This window comes from Tamandua tetradactyla, chromosome 26 (assembly GCF_023851605.1).
Source record: "Tamandua tetradactyla isolate mTamTet1 chromosome 26, mTamTet1.pri, whole genome shotgun sequence".
NCBI lineage: Eukaryota > Metazoa > Chordata > Mammalia > Pilosa > Myrmecophagidae > Tamandua > Tamandua tetradactyla.
Genome location: NC_135352.1, coordinates 35,979,245 through 36,001,783, shown reverse-complemented (window position 1 = coordinate 36,001,783; position 22,539 = coordinate 35,979,245).

Here is a 22,539-nt window from a genome sequence, read left to right as displayed (position 1 = left end):
CAGACTGCTTTTCTGACCTTCATTGCAAGCAAATCTAAAATCTTAGGCGAGCAAAGGAAATCAACTTTCAAAATAATCTTATCAAGATAATCAACTGCCTAGAAATCAGCAGAAAAATCATAAAGCACGTGAAGATGCAAGAAGAGATGGCCAAGCCAAATGACCAAATTAAAAAGCCAGAGAAGATACAGAATTTGGAACAACTAGGCAACGAAGTATATAAAAATCTCCAAAATTACTTCAACGAATTGGTGAAAGACATAAAGGATATCAAAAACATACTAGAAGAGCATGAGGAAGAATTTGAAAGAGTAAATAGAAAAACAGCAGTTCTTACAGAAATGAAGGATACTGTAGGTCATATTAAAAATATACTAGAGACACACAATAGCAGATTTTGAGAAGCAGAAGAAAGAATAAGTGAACTAAAAGGCAGGGCAATTGAATGCAAACACACAGAAGAACAAATAATGGAAAATTTTTATTTGTATCTCAGGGAAATGATGGACAATATGAAACATAGTAATATGAGAATCATTGGTGTCCCAAAAGGAAAAGAGAAGAGTAAAGGGCTAGGAAGAGTATTTGAAGAGATTAATTGGGGAAAACTTCCCAACCCTTATAAAAGGCATAAATATACAAATCAGTGAAGCCCAGCTAACTTCATATAGAATGACTCTAATTAGACCCACTCCAAGACACATAGTAATTCGACTGTCAAATACTGAAAAGGAGGGGAAATTCCTGAAAGCAGAAGAGAAAAGCAATCCATCACATACAAAGGAAGCCACATAAGACTAAGTACTGACTACTCAACAGCCACCACGGAGATGCAGTGGTATGACATCTTTAAGTTTCTGAAAGAGGAAAATTATCAGCTAAGAATTCTTTATCCAGAAAAGCTGTCCTTCAAAAGTGAGGGAAAAAATTTTGTAACAAGCTTTAGACCAACCAGAGACAACAGAGCCATGCAGACAGAGACCTTTGGAGATGAAGAAGGCAAAACACCCCTGGGGGAGCTACACGAAACCAAAAGCCAGAAGAGGAAGCTAGCAGATGTCACCATGTGCCCTCACAGCTGAAAGAGAAATCCCAAACTTCATCAGCCTTTCTCGAGTAAATGTAACCTCTTGTTGGTGCCTTAATTTGGGTATTTTAACAGCCTTAGAGCTATAAACCTGAAACTTAATAAATTCACCTTTTAAAAAGCCATTCTGTTTCTAGTATATCACATTCTGGGAGCTTTGCAAACTAGAACACATCTTTGTACCAGAGAAGTGGGGTGCTGCTGCAGTTTGCAAATACCAAACATGTTAGAATTGCTTTTTAAATGGATAAGGGGAAGATTCTGGAAGAGTTATGAGGTGCTTAATAGAGAAGTTCTAGAATGCTTTAAAGAGACCTTTGGTAGAGATGTGGATTCTAAAGGTACCTCTGACAAGGTACTGAACAGATGCGATGCATGTGTAATTGCACACTGGAAAGAAGGCAATCCTTGTTTTGAAGTGAAAAAGAATCTGCCCAAATTGACTGCTGGTTTTAGATGGGAGGCAGATTTTAAAAGCCACAAACTTGGATATTTAGCAGAAGAGATTTCCAAGTTGAATGTGGAAAGTGCAGCCTGGTTTCTCCTTGCAGCTTATAGTGAAATGCAAAAGGAAAGAGATAAGCTGAGAACTGAACAATTGTGTACAAAGAAATCAGAAACTGATGTTTTGGAAAATTCTGGGCTTCCAGAAAGGGAGACCCCAGAGAATAGTGCCCCCACATGAGGATTTAACCAAATATGGAACCAGTCAACCATTTCAGAGCAAGCCAGAATTGGAAATGGAGTTCTCTAGGAAGGATTTATGGAAAGTCCTATTGTCTAATGGGCACAATCTCAACATACTGCATAAAAAACATCAAGAGTGTTGTGGGATCTATATAAATGGAACCACTGCCAATCTGGACTAAGGGAAAGAAAATGGAAAAATTGGAAGAAAAATAACTTCAAAGGCAGAAACATGGAAGCTAAGGTCTGAAGCCCAGAAACCTCAAGCCAGGAGAATGGATCCCATCAAGCACTTGGAGAGGGTGAGCTTGCCCAGAAGGCAGAGGGTGGACTTTCCACCTTATTGTCCAAGAAGAGTTGTGCCCCAGGCGTCAGAGGTGGTGGAGCACATAAACCAGTAATTGGGGGGGAGCCTGGCTGCCACCCCATTGTTCTGGAGGGATTCTGAGTGTGTCCCAGAGTTGAGCCTTAGTGCAGCCCCAAAACTTGTAGAAGGAGGAGCCAAGAAAAAGGTGGTCTCCCCAATGTCCCCCAAGATTGCAACATGCCTCAGCATTTGTAGAGAGATCAAGGCCACTGCATGAGCCCTTGGAAAGCATGGGACTGCCACTTTCTTTGAAATCTAAGGGAGTTTTCCCTGCAGGTTTTAGGAACTGCTTGGACTGGTGACCCCTGTGTTCCCTCAATTTCTCCCTGTGGAAATGGAAACATGTATCCTATGATTGTTACTCCTTTGTATATTGACAGCAGATAACTTGTGTTTCACAGGTCCAGAGCCAGAGGAGTGTTTTGCCTTAGGACAGACCATGCTTGTAGCTGACTTTGATGATATTTTTGTATTGTTTCTGAATTTGTATTGCATTTGTATTGTTACTGAAATGGTTTAAGACTTTGTGATTTTGTGATGGAATGAATGTATTTTGCATTGGAAAGAACATGTCTTTTCAGGGTCCAAAGAGTGGAATGTGCCAGTTTGAAGTTATTATGTATCCCAGAAAAGCTATGTCCTTTTTTTTTGAAGGTTTTTTTTTAACTTTTTTTAATTGTATAGTATAACATATATACAAAGCAAAAAAATGAAAAAGCAATAGTTTTCAAAGCACTCTTCAACAAGTGGTTACAGGACAGATCCCAGAGTTTGTCATGGGCTACTATACAATCCTATCATATTTTTCCTTCTAGATGCTCCAGAGTATAGGAGGCTAGAGAGCTTAAATACTTTTTTTATCATCACAATCGACATTTTTTCCTTCTTTTCATTGTGAACAATAACATATATGCAAATTTCAAATCACAGCACCACAATTAGCTGTAGAACATATCTCAGACTTTGACATGGGTTACAATTTCACAATTTTAGGTTTTTACTTCTAGCTGCTCTAAAATACTGGAGACTAAAAGAAATATCAATTTAATGATTCAGCATTCATATTCATTTGTTAAGTTCAATCTTCTATGTTTTAATTCCACCATCACCTTTGATTTTTCCATACCTCTCTTTGGGGTTCTTTGGGTTATGGCAGTTCCTAAAACCTGCAGGGAAAACTCCCTTAGATTTCAAAGAAAGTGGCAGTCCCATGCTTTCCAAGGGCTCATGCAGTGGCCTTGATCTCTCTACAAATGCTGAGGCATGTTGCAATCTTGGGGGACATTGGGGAGACCACCTTTTTCTTGGCTCCTCCTTCTACAAGTTTTGGGGCTGCACTAAGGCTCAACTCTGGGACACACTCAGAATCCCTCCAGAACAATGGGGTGGCAGCCAGGCTCCCCCCCAATTACTGGTTTATGTGCTCCACCACCTCTGACGCCTGGGGCACAACTCTTCTTGGACAATAAGGTGGAAAGTCCACCCTCTGCCTTCTGGGCAAGCTCACCCTCTCCAAGTGCTTGATGGGATCCATTCTCCTGGCTTGAGGTTTCTGGGCTTCAGACCTTAGCTTCCATGTTTCTGCCTTTGAAGTTATTTTTCTTCCAATTTTTCCATTTTCTTTCCCTTAGTCCAGATTGGCAGTGGTTCCATTTATATAGATCCCACAACACTCTTGATGTTTTTTATGCAGTATGTTGAGATTGTGCCCATTAGACAATAGGACTTTCCATAAATCCTTCCTAGAGAACTCCATTTCCAATTCTGGCTTGCTCTGAAATGGTTGACTGGTTCCATATTTGGTTAAATCCTCATGTGGGGGCACTATTCTCTGGGGTCTCCCTTTCTGGAAGCCCAGAATTTTCCAAAACATCAGTTTCTGATTTCTTTGTACACAATTGTTCAGTTCTCAGCTTATCTCTTTCCTTTTGCATTTCACTATAAGCTGCAAGGAGAAACCAGGCTGCACTTTCCACATTCAACTTGGAAATCTCTTCTGCTAAATATCCAAGTTTGTGGCTTTTAAAATCTGCCTCCCATCTAAAACCAGCAGTCAATTTGGGCAGATTCTTTTTCACTTCAAAACAAGGATTGCCTTCTTTCCAGTGTGCAATTACACATGCATCGCATCTGTTCAGTACCTTGTCAGAGGTACCTTTAGAATCCACATCTCTACCAAAGGTCTCTTTAAAGCATTCTAGAACTTCTCTATTAAGCACCTCATAACTCTTCCAGAATCTTCCCCTTATCCATTTAAAAAGCAATTCTAACATGTTTGGTATTTGCAAACTGCAGCAGCACCCCACTTCTCTGGTACAAAGATGTGTTCTAGTTTGCAAAGCTCCCAGAATGTGATATACTAGAAACAGAATGGCTTTTTAAAAGGTGAATTTATTAAGTTTCAGGTTTATAGCTCTAAGGCTGTTAAAATACCCAAATTAAGGCACCAACAAGAGGTTACATTTACTCGAGAAAGGCTGATGAAGTTTGGGATTTCTCTTTCAGCTGTGAGGGCACATGGTGACATCTGCTAGCTTCCTCTTCTGGGTTTTGGTTTCGTGTAGCTCCCCCAGGGGTGTTTTGCCTTCTTCATCTCCAAAGGTCTCTGTCTGCATGGGCTCTGTTGTCTCTGGTTGGTCTAAAGCTTGTTACAAAATTTTTTCCCTCACTTTTGAAGGACAGCTTTTCTGGATAAAGAATTCTTAGCTGATAATTTTCCTCTTTCAGAAACTTAAAGATGTCATACCACTGCATCTCCGTGGTGGCTGTTGAGTAGTCAGTACTTAGTCTTATGTGGCTTCCTTTGTATGTGATGGATTGCTTTTCTCTTCTGCTTTCAGGAATTTCCCCTCCTTTTCAGTATTTGACAGTCGAATTACTATGTGTCTTGGAGTGGGTCTAATTAGAGTCATTCTATATGAAGTTAGCTGGGCTTCACTGATTTGTATATTTATGCCTTTTATAAGGGTTGGGAAGTTTTCCCCAATTAATCTCTTCAAATACTCTTCCTAGCCCTTTACTCTTCTCTTTTCCTTTTGGGACACCAATGATTCTCATATTACTATGTTTCATATTGTCCATCATTTCCCTGAGATACAAATAAAAATTTTCCATTATTTGTTCTTCTGTGTGTTTGCATTCAATTGCCCTAAATAGGTGGAAAGACATTCCCTGCTCATGCATAGGAAGGCTAAATATAGTTAACATGTTATTTCTCCCCAAGTTGATCTACAGATTCAACCCAGTACCAATCAAAATTCCAACAACCTATTTTGAAGATTTAGAAAAGCTATCTACCAAATTCGTGTGGAAGGGAAAGAGGCCCCGAATAGCTAAAAGCATCCTGAAAAAGAAGAATGAAGTTAACACTCCCTGATTTGAAAACCTATTATAAAGCCACAGTGGTCAAAACAGCATGGTACTGGCACAAAGACAGAAGCATTGACCAATGGAATTGAATTGAGAGTCCAGAAATAGACCACCACATCTATGGTCAACGATTTTTGACAAGGCCTCCAAATCCTCTGAACAGGGACAAAATAGTCTTTTCAAAATTGGGCATGGAAGAACTGGATATCAATAGCCAAGAAATGAAAGAGGACCCCTATCTTACACTCCATACAAAAATTAACTCCGAGTGTATCAAACACCTAAATATAAGAACAGGCACCATAAAGCTTCTAGAAGAAAATGTAGCGAAACATCTTCAAGACCCAGTAATAGGAAGTAGCTTCCTAAATGTTACACCCAAAGCACAAGCAACAAAAGAAAAAATAGATAAATGGCAACTCAAAATCAAATGCTTCTGCACCTCAAAAGACTTTGTCAAAAAGTTGAAGAGGCAGCCAACTCAACGGGAGAAAATATTTGGAGATCACATATCAGACAAAGGTTTGATTTCCTGTATATACAAAGAAATCATACAACTCAACAACCAAAGAACAAACAAATCCAATTATAAAATGGGCTAAAAACATGAATAGGCATTTTTCTGAAGAACAAATGCAAATGGCTTAAAAGCACATGACGATATGCTAATGTTCACTGGCTATAAGGGAAGTGAAGATCAAGACTACAATGAGAAACCACCTCATATCTATAAGAATGGCTGCTATTAAACAAACAGGAAACTATAAATGTTGGAGAGGATGTGGGGAAACTGGGACACTTATACACTGCTGGTGGGAATGTATAATAGTACAGCCACTATGAAAGACTCTTTGGAGGTTTTCTAGATCATTCCATCTCCCTACCCCATGTTAGTGATAGACCCTTCCAATATCAATAATTTAGAATCTAGAAAATCGAAACCTCCTCTTAACTCTTGTTCCTCCCCCCATTATTTACTGCTGCTGTTGCTGTAGCACTACTGATGGTTTCCTTTTGAACATACCTCATAGCATGCAAAGTTTTCCCCCATACCCTGGACATAAACATTCTTTACACAAGAATCGTATCTTTGAAGTAATTCTTATGAGAACTCATTCATATTTCTAGTGTGAGTCAGTGGGACACTTAAGTCTATACAATCCCTTTCAATCTTGCTCATCTTCAATATGGTAATATTAATTCTAAACTCACTAGAGAATCACCTTTGCTCCTATCTATTCCCTTATATTGGAGTTCAACCTCATTAGCTAACAGTTCACCCATCTCTAGATTTTATGTATCTCTAAGTCTCCTATCTTCTCTGTTATACGCCTCTGATTGTACCTTTATGCTGGTCATAAAAGTGGACTCATACAGTATCCATCCTTTTATGTTTGACCAGCTTCACTCAGCATTATGTCCTCAAGGCTCATCCATCTTGTCATGTGCTTCAGGAAGTCATTTTGACTTGCTGTTGCATAATATTCCATCGTTTGTATACAACACATTTTGTTGAGCCACTCTTCTCTTCTTGATGGGCATTTGGTTTGTTTCCATCTTTTGGTGATTGTGAATAACGCTGCTATGAACATCAGTGTGCAAATGTCAGTTTGTGTCGTTGCTTTCAGCTCTTCTGGGTATATCAAGTAGCATCTTTACCCAGTTTTGGTATTAAAATGATAGTGGCTTCATAAAATGAGTTAGGTAGAGTTACTTTTTCCTCAATTTCTTGGGAAAGTTTGAGCAGGATTAGAGTTAGTTCTTTCTGGAGTGTTTGATAAAATTCCCCTGTGAAGCCTTCTGGCCCTGGGCTGTTATTTGTAGGAAGATTTTTGATAACTGATTGAATCTCTTTACTTGTGGTTGGTTTTTTGAGATCTTCTATTTTTTCCTGAGACAGTGTAGTTTGTTTGGGTGTCTCCAGGAATTTGTCTATTTCGTCTAAGTTGTCTGGTTTGTTGGCATATAGTTGTTCACAGTATCCTCTTATGATTAATTTTATTTCTCCAGGATCTGTGGTAATGCACCCCTTCTCATTTTTTAGTTTGTTTATTTGCATTCTCTCTCTCTTTTTCTTTTTCAGTCTTGCTAGTGGCCCATCAAATTCATTGATTTTTTCAGAGAACCAACTTTGGTTTTATTGATTTTTTCTACTGTTCTTTTGTTCTCCCATTCATTTATCTCTGCTTTAATCTTTGTTATTTCTCTTCTCCTATTTGCCTTGGCATTAGTTTGCTGTCAAGTCTTCAATTTTTATTCTTTCTTGTTTTTTAATATAGGCATTTAGGGGAATAAATTTCTCTCTCAGCACAGCGTTTGCCACATCCCATAAGCTCTGATAAGTTGTATTCTCATTTTTATTCATCTCCAGATAGCGAGTGATTTCTTTAGCAATTTCTTCTTTGAACCACTGATTGTTTAAGAGTGTGTTATTTAATCTCCATATATTTGTGAATGTTCTTGTTCTTTGGTGGTTATTGAGATCCAGCTTCATCCCATTGTGAGCAGAGAAAGTGCTTTGAAAAATTTCAGTATTTTTCTATTTATTAAGATCATGTGCCCCAGCATATAATCTATCCTGGAGAATGTTCCATGAGGAATAGAGAAGAATGTATAACTTTGTGCTTTGGGGTGCAATGGCCTATATATGACTGTTAGGTCTAATTCATTTATCAGGTTATTTAACTTCTCTGTTTCCTTGTTCATCTTCTGTCTCATTGTTCTATCTATAGAGGAGAGTGGTGTATTGAAGTCTCCTACTATCATCGTTGAAACATCTATCACTCCCTTAAGTTTTGCCAATAACTGTCTCATGTACTTTGGAGCTCCTTGATTGGGAGCATAAACAATTATGATTGTTATATCTTCTTGGTGAATTGACCCTTTAATTAGTACATAGTGTCCTTCTTTGTCTCTTTTGATGTCTTTACATTTAAATTCTATTTTGTCCAATATTAGTATAGCTACTCCTGCTTTCTTTTGGTTACAACTTGCATGGAATATCTTTTTCCATCCTAATCACTTTCAATCTATTTGTATCCTTATGTTTAAGATAAGTCTCTTGTAAGCAGCATATAGTTGGATAAAGTTTCTTAATCCATTCTGCCAATCTGTATCTTTAAATTGGTAAGTTCAGTCCATTAACATTCAAAGTTATTACTGAAAAGGTGTTTCTTGATTCCACATCTTATCTTTTTTATTTCATTTGCCAGATCCAAATTTTCTTTTCCCCCTTCCTCTTTGTATTCTTTAAATTACCCTTAGTGGTACTCTTCAATTCTGTGCCCTCCTCCAGACCTCCCTCTCCTGTCTTTTTTTATTCAGCCAGCAGAACTCCTTTTAGCATTTCTTGTGAGGCTGGTCTCTTGTTGACAAAGTCTTTCAGGACTTCTTTGTCTGTGAATCTCTCCCTCAGTTTTGAATGACAATTTGGCTGGGTACAGAATTCTTGGCCAGATGTCTTTCTCTTTCAGGATCTTGCATATATGATACCACTGTCTTCTCACCTCCAGGGTGCTAGTTGAGTAGTCTGAACTAGGTCTTATTTGATTTCCCTTGTATGTAGTAGATTGTTTTTCTCTTGTCATTTTCAGGTTTCTGCTTCTCTTCAACATTTGACAGACTGCTTAGTATTTGCCTTGGGGGAGGCCTATTTGGATTTATTGTGTTTGGAGTTCTTTTGGCTTCTTTGACTGGCATATTATTGTCCTTTATGAGGCCTGGGAAGTTTTCCGCCATTCTATCCTCAACTACTCTTCTTAGCTCTCTACTCCTCTCTTCTCCTTTTGGGACACCAATGATTCTTATAGTTGTGCACTTTGTTTTTTCTGTTATTTCCCTGAGATTCCATTCAATTTTTTCTATCTTTTTTGCCATTTACTGTTTCGAGTCTTTGAAGTCAATTATCCTGTCCTCTATATCATTTCTTCTTTCTTCATTCTCTTCAAATTTGGAGTTGCGTGCCTCTAGTACATTTTTATGTGGTCAACAGAGTCTTTAATCTCTGTGATTTCGGCTTTTTTTTCTATTTATTCTTTCAAATTCCTCTTTGTGCTCTTCTACTGTCTTCTTGGTCTCTTTTATGTCATTTCCTATCCCACTTATTTTATTAAGTAGAGTTGTATGAGGAACTTTCATTAGTTGTTCCAACGTCTGTGTCTCCTCTGGTGTTTTAATTTGGTCATTAGGCAGGGTTATATCTGCCTGCATTGTGATATGGTTAATGAGCTTCTGCTGTCTTTGTTGCATGTAAATATCTTTATTGAATTACCTTGAGTGCTGATTTCTTTCCGTCTGAGGCCTTGTGTCTGTGGGACGGTTGTACAGCAGGGAATAGGGCATGGGGTGGAGCACTCAGTATGGTGATTTGTTTTAGGGTAGGTATAGGTGCAGGTTGGGGATGTTGCACTGATGCTTGTGAGCATGAGTGCCCAGGGGCCAGGGAGGATGTGGCTGTGCAGGTGCAGCGGTCTGGGAGGCTTAAACCTGATGTGTGCTGGTCTAAGACGTGGGGCCCTTTGTGTGCATGTGTAGAACTGTGGCAGCATGTCAGCCTTAGGCCTTCATGGATTGGGGGCAGAAAGTGCAGGTTGGCACCTTCTCAGAGCTGGGAAGTGGGGCTGAGGGGTGTGCACATGTGCAGTTCTAGGACTGCGGTAAAATGTAGTACCCAAAGCTGAATGAATCAGTACTTCTCTTATTTAGGCTGCCGTGTATGTAACACTGCTTTTCTCTTGCAGCTTTCATAAGTGTCTCCTTTATCTTATCATTCAACAGTTTGCTACCATGTATTTGGGCATGTTTGCCTTAGAAATAAATCTTTTTGGGGTTTTTTGGGATTCTTACAAAAAAAAAATGGCCCTGGGAGGGCCATAAAGGTATGTGCAGAGCTTAGGGAGGGTGGGGTGAGGCTGTGCAGCCCTATGAGCAGGGGGTTGGGTAGCCTAGGCATGGAGGTTAGTGCCCGCAAGCTTTATGCACTGGCAACAGCTTCAGGGAACAGGGAAAGGGAGGTAGTGTTGGAAGGGGTGCAGGAGAGTGGGTTGGGCTGCACTTGGGGTGGGGGTATGGGGCAGGTACATGCACTGGGGGCTGGTGGGGTGGACACATCTGGCGCACGGGGAATAGGAGAGGGTGATGGGGTTCAGGTGCGAGGAGTGTGGGGTGAGTCGCCGGTCATGGGTCTATACTGGTGAGGGTAGCACACCCAAGGAATGTGGCCTGGCTTACTTCCTAGTCCCGCTCTCCCATCTTTGCACTCCCGTGGGCTCTGGGATTCTGGCCTCCATGCTAGACTCCAGCTTTCTGCCTCTTCATTCCTCAGCCTCTACAACCAAGGCTACTGCAGATGGTGCAGAAGGCTCTCCCAGGTCAGCTGCATTCCAAATCACCACCTCAGTCACCCTCTTGTCCCTTCTCTAACTTTTCCATGGAGCAGGGCTAATCTCAAACTACTCTAGTCAGCCATCTTCCCGGAAGTCCTCTGAAAAGCCATGTCCTTTAATCCTCACTCAATATTGTTGGATGGGACCTTTTTGATTGTTTCCAGATATATCACCCCTACCAAATTGTGGGTGATATCTTTTGATTTGATTGTTTCCGTGGAGATGTGTCCCCACCCATTCAAATTGAGGGTTGCTTACTGAAGCCTTTTAAGAGGGAACCAAAAACAACAGAGCAAACAAAAACAAAAAGCCCACAAAGACAGAGACCTTTGGAGATGAAGGAAAATGTCCCCAGGGGAGCTTCATGAAATAAGAGCCTGGGAGAGAAAGCTAGCAGACATCATCATGTGCCCTTCCAGCAGAGAGAGAAGCCCCAAATTTCACTGGCCTTTCTTGAGTAAAGTTAACCTCTAGTTGGTGCCTTAATATGGAAATTTTCACATGGAACTATAAACTTGAAACTTGATGAATTTTCTTTTTAAAAGCCAAAAAGAAGTGAGGGACAGTTTAAATCTTCACAGACAATCGGATGCTGAGAGAATTTGTTAACAAAAGACCTACCCTATAAGAAATACTAAAAGGAATTTTGTTGGCTGAAAAAAAGACAGGAGAGAGAGGTCTGGAGAAGGATACAGAATTGAAAAGCATTAGTAAGGGTAGCTTAAAGGATATAAGGAAAGAGGGATAAATAGATCTGACAAATAAAAACCAAAGGATTAAATGGCTGGTTCAAGTACTGACTTTACAATAGCAATTTTGAATATGAACAGATTGAACTCTCTACTTAAAGATACAGATTGTCGGAATGGATTAAAAATATGATTCATCTATATGCTGTTTACAAAAGACTCATCTTAGACCCAAGGATACAAATATATTGAAAGTGAAAGGATGGGGAAAAATATTCCACACAAGTTGCAAACCAAAAGAAAGCAGAGGCAGTTGTCTTTTCAGACAAAATAGACTTTAAATGCAAGAAAGGATATGACATATTAATAAAGGGGACAATTAACTAAGGAGAAATAATAATCCCAAATGTTTATGTACCAATCAAGAAGTTCCAAAGTACATGAGGCAAACATTGGCAAAGCTGAAGGCAGCAATAGGTGTCTCTACATTAACAGTGGGAGATGTCAATACATCACTCTCTGTTATAGATAGAACAACTAGACAGAGGATCAGTAAGGACAGACAGAACCTAAACAAGCTGATAAATAAGTTAGACCTAACAGATATATGTATATATATAGATAGATAGATCTCTATCTATCTATATATATCGTTGCATCCCAAAACACCATCTATATACTCTTCTCTAGTGCTCATGGAACTTTCTCCATGATAGATTATATATGGGTCTCAATGAATTTAAAAAGGTTAAAATTATTCAAAGCACTTTTTCTGAACATATTGGAATGAAGTTGTAAATCAATAACCACCAAGAAACAGAACTTTCACAAATATATGGAGGTTAAACAACACACTCTTAAACAACCAGTGGGTCAAAGAAGAAATTGCATAAGAAAGTGGTAAATGTCTGGAGATGAATGAAAACAAAAATTAAAAATAGAAAAACCTATGGGATGGAGTGAAGGCAGTGCTGAAAGGGAAATTTTTAGCTCTAAATGCATACATTAAAATGGAAGAAAGAGCTAAAAACAATGACCTAACTGAACAACTGAAGAAGTTAGAGAAAGAACAGCAAAGCAACCCCAAAGCAAGGTTTTTCAGGTCCCTTTTATCCATTTGTGTTTTCTCTTCTGAGAAGTATCTGTTCATATCTTCTGCCCATTTTTTAATTGGGTAGTTCACTTTTTTGTTGTTGAATTGATTTCTTTGTATATTCTGGATATCAAACCGTTATTTGATATAGTTTCCAAATATTGTCTCCCATTACATAGGCTGCCTTTTTACTTTTCTGACAAAGTTCTTTGATGTACAAAAATGTTTAGTTTTGAGGAGTTCCATTTATCTATTTCTATTTTCAATGCTCGCGCTTCAGGTGCAAGGTTTAGGAAACTGCTTCCTGTTATAAAATTACAAGATATTTCCCTACTTTTCCTTCTCAAAGTCTTATGGTCTTAGCTTTAATGTTTAGGTCTTTGGTCTATTTTAATTGTTTTATAGGATGTGAGATATGGATCCTCTTTCAATCTTTTGCATATGGATATCCAGTTTTCCAAGCACCATTTATTGAAGAGGCTGTTCTGTCCCAGGTGGGTTGACTTGACTGCTTTATCAAAGATCAGTTGTGCATAGATGAGAGGGTCTATTCCTGAACACTCATTTCAATTCCATTGGTCAGTATATCTATCTTTATGCCAGAACCATGCTGTTTTGATCACTGTGCCTTCATAATATGCTTTAAAGTCAGGTGGTGTGAAATCTCCCAGTTCATTTTTCTTTCTCAAGACATTTTTAGCTATTCAGGGCACCCTGCCCTTCCAAATAAATTTAGTTATTGGTTTTTTTCTTTCTGTAAAATAAATTTGGGGGATTTTATTTGATATAGCATTGAATCTATAAATCAATTTGGATAGAACTGTCATCCTAACTATATTTATTTTTCCAATCCATGAGCACAGTATGCCCTTCCATTTTAATTTAGTTCTTCCTTGATTTCTTTTAACAATTTCTTATAGTTTTCTGCATATAGATCTTTTGTATCCTTAGCTGAATTTATTTCTATATATTTGATTTTTAGGTTGCTATTGTAAGTGGAATTTTTTTATTGATTTCCTCCTTGGATTGCTCATCAATAGCGTATAGAAACACTGGTGATTTAGGGGAATTGATCTTGTACCCTGACACTTTACTGTACTCATTTATTAGCTCTAGTAGCTTTGCTGTAGATTATATGTAGATAATATCATATCATTTGCAAGCAGTGAGTGTTTTACTTCTTCCTTTACAATTAAGATGTCTTTTATTTATTTTTCTTGTCTAATTGCTCTGGCTAGAACTTCCAGCACAATGTTGAATAACAATGGTGACAGTGGGCATCCTTGTCTTATTCCTGATCTTAGAGGGAAAGCTTTCAGTCTTTTGCCACTGAGGATGATGTCAGCTATGTGTTTTTCATATATTCCCTTTATCACATTAAGGAAGTTCTCTTCTATTCCTATCCTTTAAATTAAGAAATTAATGAATAAACTTTGAGAGTTGAAGTTAAGAACACACGTTGGGTGGGCTGCAGTGGCTCAGCAGGCAGACTTCTCACCTGCCATGCCGGAGACTTGGGTTTGATTTCCAGTGCCTGACCATAAAAAAAAAAAAAAAGGAATACATGTTTTCAGGAGATAGAAACAGGGAAGAGTTTGAAGAGACTGGACATTTGGTACTGAAGAAATATAGATTGTGAAACAGGACTGATTGTAAAAATTCAGAAATGAATAGCACAATATTACTTGATTGTAGCACAATAATATAAGTACACTGAATGAAGCTGAATGTGAGTATGATTGAGGGAGAAAGCCTGGGGGCAAGTATGAAACTAGAAGGAAAGATAGATGATTAAGACTGAAATGGTATAAATTAGGAATTCCTAGAGTGAACAATGATGGTGATTAAATGTACAAACAAAAACGTTTTTGCATGAAGGAGAACAAGCGAATGTCAACATTGCAAGGTTGTTGCAAGGTGTTAAAAATGGATGGTATACAGGAAAAAGCACAATCAATGCAAGCTAGGATCTACAGTCAACGGTAACATTGTAATATGTTTCCACTGGATGTAACAAAAGCATTATGTCAAAACTAAATGTCAACTGGTGGGGTTATGGGGGGAGTTGTGGATTCTTTCTGGAGAAAAGGATATGTTTTAATATAGATAACGGTCACAAAGGTGTGTCTATATACTTAGGCTGGATTGTATGGTGTACAAATAAAACTGTTCAAAATGAACAGAGAGAAACAAGTGCTAGAGAAAATACAGAGAAAGAGATGTTCCTAGTCACTGTGGTGGAAAACTGAGAGGTGCAGCCCCTTGGCGGACAGTGTGGGGGTTCCACTGGAGGCCAGAGGTGGGTCTGCCATATGATCCTGCAACCTCTTTTGTGCTACTTTGAAGGTATTATGTACCCCAGAAAAACCATGTCCTTTAATCCTCATTCAATATTGCTGGGTGGGAGTCTTCTGATTGTTTCTATGGAGATGTGACCCCACCCAATTGTGGGTGGTATCTTTTGCTTAGGTGATTTCCATGGAGATGTGTCTCCACCATTCAAGTCAGGTCGCTTACTGGTGTCCTTTAAGAGGGAGCCATTTTGGAAAAAACTTTAGAGACACCAGAACCAACAGAGCCCACACAGCCAGAGACAATGGAGATGCATGAAGAACATGCCTCCAGGGAAGCACTTGAAGAAGCCTGGAGAGAAAGCTAGCAGACATAGCCATGTGCCTTCCCAGCTGAGAAAGAAACCTCGAACATCATCAGCCTGCTTGAACTAAGGTATTTTTACCTGGATGCCTTCGTTTGGACATTTTTATAGCCTTGCCTTAATTTGGACGTGTTCACAGTCTTAGATCAGTAAACTTACAACTTAAATTCTTTTTTAAAAAAGCTGTTCAGGGGCAGGCCATGGTGGCTCAGCAGGCAGAGTTCTTGCCTGTCATGCTGGAGACTCAGGTTCGATTCCAGGACCATGCACCAAAAAAAAAAAAAAAAAAAAAAAGGCCACTCTGTTTCCTTTCTGGTAGTTTGCATTCCAGCAGCTTTTACAAATTAAGACATTGTTGCTTAGTTTATACCCAGAGGAACTGAGTGTGGTGATACAAATGGACATTTGCACACTGGCAATTTTAGCAGTGTTCTCAATTCACAATGGATTGAAGTGGCTTAAGGGTAAAATGACTGAGGAATGAAAGGGGAAATATGGGACTATGGTATATACATACAGCAGACAAGTGAGTGCCTGCAAGAAGGGATGAAATTGTGCGGCATGCAACTAGGTGAATGAACCTTAAGGACTATATGTGGTATGAACTGTCAGAAACAGAAAAGACCAATATTATCATGCCTCACTCATATAAATGCAGTGAACTAAAGTTTAGAGCATGGGTTATCATTTGGGGTCTATTGCAAGGGTCCTAGATTGTAAATTCTTACAGTAGTTACCTATATTCAGAAGTTGTAACTGTTATTTAAAAATTCGGAGATATTTAGTTCTTTGTATATAACCTGGTTGTTCCAAAAAACTTTAGGTATTTATTTGACAACTAAGACTCAGAGTTAGAGCTCTGAAGCTATGAAAATCAGCAGTACCCCATACATGAACTGTTATTTTAAAAATTTAACTTCTATGTGAGACCAAATGGAGAGATGTTTATTTGGCACAAAATTTATATTTTTGGTAGTATGTTACCTAATTTAACTTGTATAGTCAGTTTAATTGAGTACCATAAGTACATGGAATCCTGAATAGAGTGTGAGATCTGGTTGTTTTGTCCATGTTAGTGTGATGCCCTAATATATCCCAGAGTAATTTGGGTAGTGAATAAAGAAGTGTTTGCAAAATCCCCTTGGGGAACTAGGGAGAAAAGGGGAAATACTCAACTTTTCAACTTCCCCATTTGGAGAGTTCTGATATTCTCACAGCAGTGGGTCAACCAAAGCAATAGGCTGAGCCTTCAATATTGGGGTTTGCCCCTATGAAATTTATTCCTGCAAAGGATAGGCTAAGCCTACCTATAACTATGATTAAGAGTCACCCCCACAAAACCTTTTTTGTTGCTCAGATGTGGCCTCTCTCTCTCTAACCCAACTCAGCAGGTGAACTCACTGCCTGCCCCTCTACATGGAACATGTATAAATCTCCGTGGCAATGTGGGACAAAACTGCTGGGATTTACCAGGACCCAGTATCATGGGAATGAGAAATCCTTCTTGACCAAAGCAGGGAAGAGAAAATGAGACACAGTAAAGTTTCAGTGGCTGAGAGAATTCGAACAGAGTTGAAGTATTATCCTGGAGGTTATTCTTATGCATTATATAGATAATCTCTTTTAGTTTGTGGTGTATTAGAGTGACTGGAGGGAAGTACCTGCAACCGATGAGCTGTGTTCCAGTAGCCTTGATTCTTGAAGATGACTGTATAACTATATAGCTTTTACACTGTGACCGTGTGATTGTGAAAACCTTGTGTCTGATGCCCCTTTTATCCAGGGTATGGACAGATGAGTAAAAAACGTGGATAAAAAATAAATAAATAATAGAGGTGATGAAGGATAAAATAATTTGTGTATATTGAAATATCAGTTGTCAATGAGAAGGAGGGTTAAAGGGTATGGTTTATATGACTTTTCCCTTTTTATTTCTTTCTCTGGAGTGATGAAAATATTCTAAAAAATGATCGTGGTTGTAAACATACAACTATGTGATGATATTTTGAATCATTGATTGTACCAGGTATGGGCTTTATGTGTGTGAAGATTTGTCAATTAAAATATATATTTTTAAAAAATTGCTGGTTGGAAACACCTATTGAATATCATAAGAAAGCAGTGAAGATCCTTCACTTGTTCCTAATTGTAAATGAAAATGTTTCTAGAATTTCAGCAATAAGAATGAAGTCAGTGCTAATTTTTGGATATACACTTTTCAGATTAAGAAAGTTTCTTTGTATTTTAGTTTAAGATTTTACCATAAACATTGACTGAAGGTTTCTTTGCCTCTGTTTAGATTGCTGTATAGTTTTTCTACATTATTGCATTAATATGCCGAATTAAAAAAATAAATCTTAAAAAATGTATATTATTTACAGAAGAATCAGAAATACTATTAAGTTAAAAATATATTTGGTGTTTATAAAGAAAAATGTTCATTCATTAGAATATACATATTCTCATATTTTGAAAAAGTAATTTATATTTTATCAAATAATCAAATTGCATGTAACAGAATTTTGATCTTAAACATGACAGTTGATAATTCAGTAAAAGGAATGTTATTGCTTAAATTTTTTTTCAGATAAATGTATGGTAGCAGGAAACTCAGACACTAAAGGAGTTAAGAAATACAACACATACAGATCTATAATGTTTATGTCCTGTCTGGCTTAACAATAAGCTTTCAATGATAGCACATAATATTTTCAATTGCTATTTCTTCCAAAAAACATTCATTTTGAAGATGAATTTTCAACTCTTCATTGTAAAGTGCAAATTAAATCATAAAGAAACATTGATGTAGTCTATTTCCCTCATATTTATTTTGATATATGGGAAAAGAAAAAGAGATGTCAAGCTAACAAAAAGTCATACTAATAAGGAGCAGAACTAGTCTAAAATGTTACCTTAAAATGTGTTTTTTAGCTTTTATGGATTATTATCAGTTTATTTACAATGTGTATAAAAAATCAAAATTAAAGTGAAATATTTGTGCAGATAGATACTTCTTGAGGACTGCTACTGTCAACCTGTCAAGGAATAGAAGTAATAGCCAGCAGTACTCAGTGTTTCAGTAGAAAATGAGAAATTTTGCTAATTTATAAGCTAAATTAATGAATAAAATATTAATAGACTCAAGTGTTTTCTGACATAGCATCTTTTGATCAAAGGTCACGGAGTATTTGCAAAAGAGCATACAATTCCTAAGTAATGCCAGTTAAAGCACTAATGACTATTTCTCAGTCTCAATCTAGTCATCTTTAAGTAGCACGTGCCACAGTGTGATTGGCATAGTCCAGGAATTGAACCCGGGTCTCCCACATGGAACGCAGGCATGCTAACCACTGAACCACCCATGCGCCCTTACATCACTTTTTATCAACACTACACTTGAATCTGAAGACTAGCATGAAAAGTTCCCCTTCCAGCTTGAACTAAAATGGGAGGCCTGGAATCAGGCTGATTCAAATTCTGATTGATTCAAATGAGTTTTCTAAGCAAGATAATTATTACATTAATTTCAATATATATTTTCAAAAGTCATTTATATTTAGTAATGTAAATAGGACAGGTTTGCCCCTTAATGAACTTTAACATCAATACTTGAATTTAAAGAGGTCAAATTTTCTAAGTTAAATGATTTGATTCTTGATAAGCCAATTTTATTAAATCCTTCCAATGTAAACATTCACATATACAGGGACTCAGGTGATCTTGAATGACATGATTTTTGGTATTAAATAGCAACAGCCATGCTTTTGCTTTTTCAAATGGATTAAATTTTCAATTTCAAGCCTAACATCAAGAGAGGCTTTTACATATTTCACTAAGAAAATAATAGACAAAGAAAATCAGTAAGTATATAAAATTGAACCGTGATTAAACAACTTGGATAATCAACATAGAGAGAATAAAGAACATTACATGATAACTGCAGAGCGCATTATTTTTTCGGGGGTGGGGTGGGCATTGTGTATGGTCTGGGAATCGAACCTGGATCTCCGGCATGGAAGGCGACATAATGCTACCACTGAACCACCCGCTCACCCACAGTCCATGTTCTTTTGGTAAAACTAGACAATATGCTGACCTTTAAAGCAGATCTAAACAAATTTCAAAGAAATAAAATAATGTAAATACATTCTTTGACTGCAGTGTTATTCAGTTAAAATCAGCAATGGCAAAATAACTGGACAATTCTCAAATATTTTTGAATTAAGAAACACATGTATAAATAAATCATGTGTCAAAGAAATAAAATACCGATGAAAATTAGAAAATATTTTGAACCTCACTATAAATAAAGTATAATATAAATGACTATAGGGAGTGGGCGATGGTGGCACAGTGGCAGAGTTCTTGGCTGCAGGGCTGGAGACCTGGGTTTGGTTCCCGGTGCCTGTCCATGTGCAAAAAAAAAAAAAAAAACTGTGGGATGAAGTTAAAGTAATACTTTAAGGCGAATTCATAGTTTTATATGCATACATTAAGAAAGAAGAAATACTGAAAATCAATGATATAAGCTTTCATATCAAGAAGCTAAGAAAAAGTTACAAGATCAGTTCAAAGAATCTCTAAAGATGGACATATTACAAATGAGAATTAGCTGATGTACACGGCTGACAAAACAACAAAGTCAACTGTTAGTCTTTAAAAAGACTAGTAAAATCTATAAATTCTTAGCAAAAATGATGGGTAAAAGAGAGAAAACTGCAAAAATTATCAATATCAGTAATGAAAAGTAGGACAACACTAGAGATTCTAGAGATGTTAAAAAGTCAGGAATAAAGCATGGACAATTTCATACCTATAGATATGAAAATTCAGATGAAATGGACATATTTCTTGGAAAACTTTTACTAAAACTGGCAATAAATAAAAATATATATTAGTTCTATATATATAAATTGTAAGTATAATTAAAGAACAAGCTAGGCCCAAATGGTTTCATAAAAAAGGGAAAAATAACACTGCTTTTCACAAATTTTCCCATAAAACAGAAAAAGAGGGGAAACTCTTAAAAGGCTATCCTAATCTTTACACTAACCTGAAAATAATATTAGAAGAAAAATTATAGGCCAATCTCATTTATCCACATACCATACAAAACTAAACAAGATGTTAACATGCTAAATCCATTACTTTATAAAAAGTATAATACATCATAACAAAATTTAGTTAATTCCAAACATGTGAGATTGGTTCATCATCAGAAAAGAAGTCCTCATGATTTATTACATTCAATGAATAACAACAACCAACCACAATTATTTCAACAGACTCAAAAAAAGTATTTACTAAATTTCAACAACCTTTCATATAAAAATTTCTAGAAAATTAGAAATAGAAGGAGTCTTCCTTAATCTTATGAGTGTCTTTAAAAAAATAATCTTAGTAAATAAAAGTTTTAAAGGGACAATATTGAATAAAACTTTCTCTTTTAGATCAACACTATGAAAAGCATGAGACCCAGCACCCCTTCCATTCATCTGTGTGCTGAGGGATTTATCACATGTAATAAACTAATTTAAGAGTTTAAAAACATAACAATTATAATAGAGGAAACAAAATTGTCATTATTCACAGACAACATGGTTATCAACATAGGGACTCCAAATCAATCTACAAATCAACTTTTAGAATAAATAAGTGAATTTAGCAAGTTTGCTTATTACAAGGTACATATAAAAATCAATTATTTATTGTTCAACATTTTTTATTGTGAAATATAACATATATGCAAAAAAAGCAATTACATTTCAAAGTACATTTTAACAAGTAGTTATAGGACAAATTTTAGAGTTTATTACGGGCTACCTAGCCCCACAATTTCAGGTTTTTCCTTCTAGCTGCTCCAAGACACTGGAGACTAAAAAAGAAATATTTATAAAATGATTCAGCAGTCATACTCATTTGCTAAATCCTCTCTTCTCTGTTGTAACTCCTCCTTCACCTTTGATCCTTCTCCCAATCTTTAGGGATATTTAGGTTATGCCCTTTCTGAATTGTTTCGTGTTTAAAGGGGGTGTTGATAATATGGGATAGGGGAATTGAACTGGTTGATATTCTCGGAGAGACTGGCATCTCTGGGTGTCAGGATTTATCTGGCGTAGGAAACAGCTGAAGGTTTTATGCTTCTGAAAAGTTTATTTAGTGCGTGCAACTTTTGTAGGCTCTTAGATAGAGCCCTGGGTCTTCTTTAGAGTTAATAGAATGATGTTGGTTGGGGGTTAAAATCAATTATGTCTATATACCAGTTCATATAAGAAAATTAAATATACAAAATAATGCCATTTATCAGAGCATCAAAAAACATCAAATACATAAAAATAAATCTAATAAAAATACAGAAGACCTCGACATAGAAAACTACAAAAATTACTGGAAATTCAATTTTTGGGAAACTTAAAAGACCTACATAAATGTAGGACTAGACCAAGTTCATGAGTTAGAAGATCCATTATTTCAAAATGTCAATTCTCTCCTAACGTTCTTTAGATTCTATGTAGTCCCAATTACAATCTTAGCATTATCTTGTGATAAGCAGATTTAATTCTTATAAGGAAAGTCAAAGAGCAAAGAATGACTAGGATACTCTGGTAGAAGAACAAAGGACTTCCTAGCAAATATCAAGACTTATAACACTATAATAATAAAACAATGCAAAATTAGGACACGTTCTGAGAGAAATACACTAACTAATGATATAAAAATAAGGAGCTCAGAAACACACATACACATCCATCTGACTTAAGAAATGAGTGGCACTACAGGGCAGTGAGCTAAATGGTGTTAGGCAAATTGGATATTCATATGGGGGGTAAAAAACAATATTGACACATTTTGCAGCATACCCAAAATGAATACCAGATGAATCCTAATTTTAAAGGTGTACAATAAAACAATAAAGGTTTGGGAGAATACACAAGACAATATCAGCCATCAAAAAAAAAAAAGACCTATTAGGCCTCATTAAAATTAAGACCCTTTATGTTCATCAAAGTACACCATTAAGAGAGTAATATATTATATTATTATATAATAATATATTCAGGGTACACGGGTGCTTTCCATGTGGGAGACCCGGGTTCGATTACTGGACCATACACCACCACCCCCGGCCAAATCCAAATATATATATATATATATATATATATATATATATGTATGTATGTATATAACATATCCAGAATATTTAAAG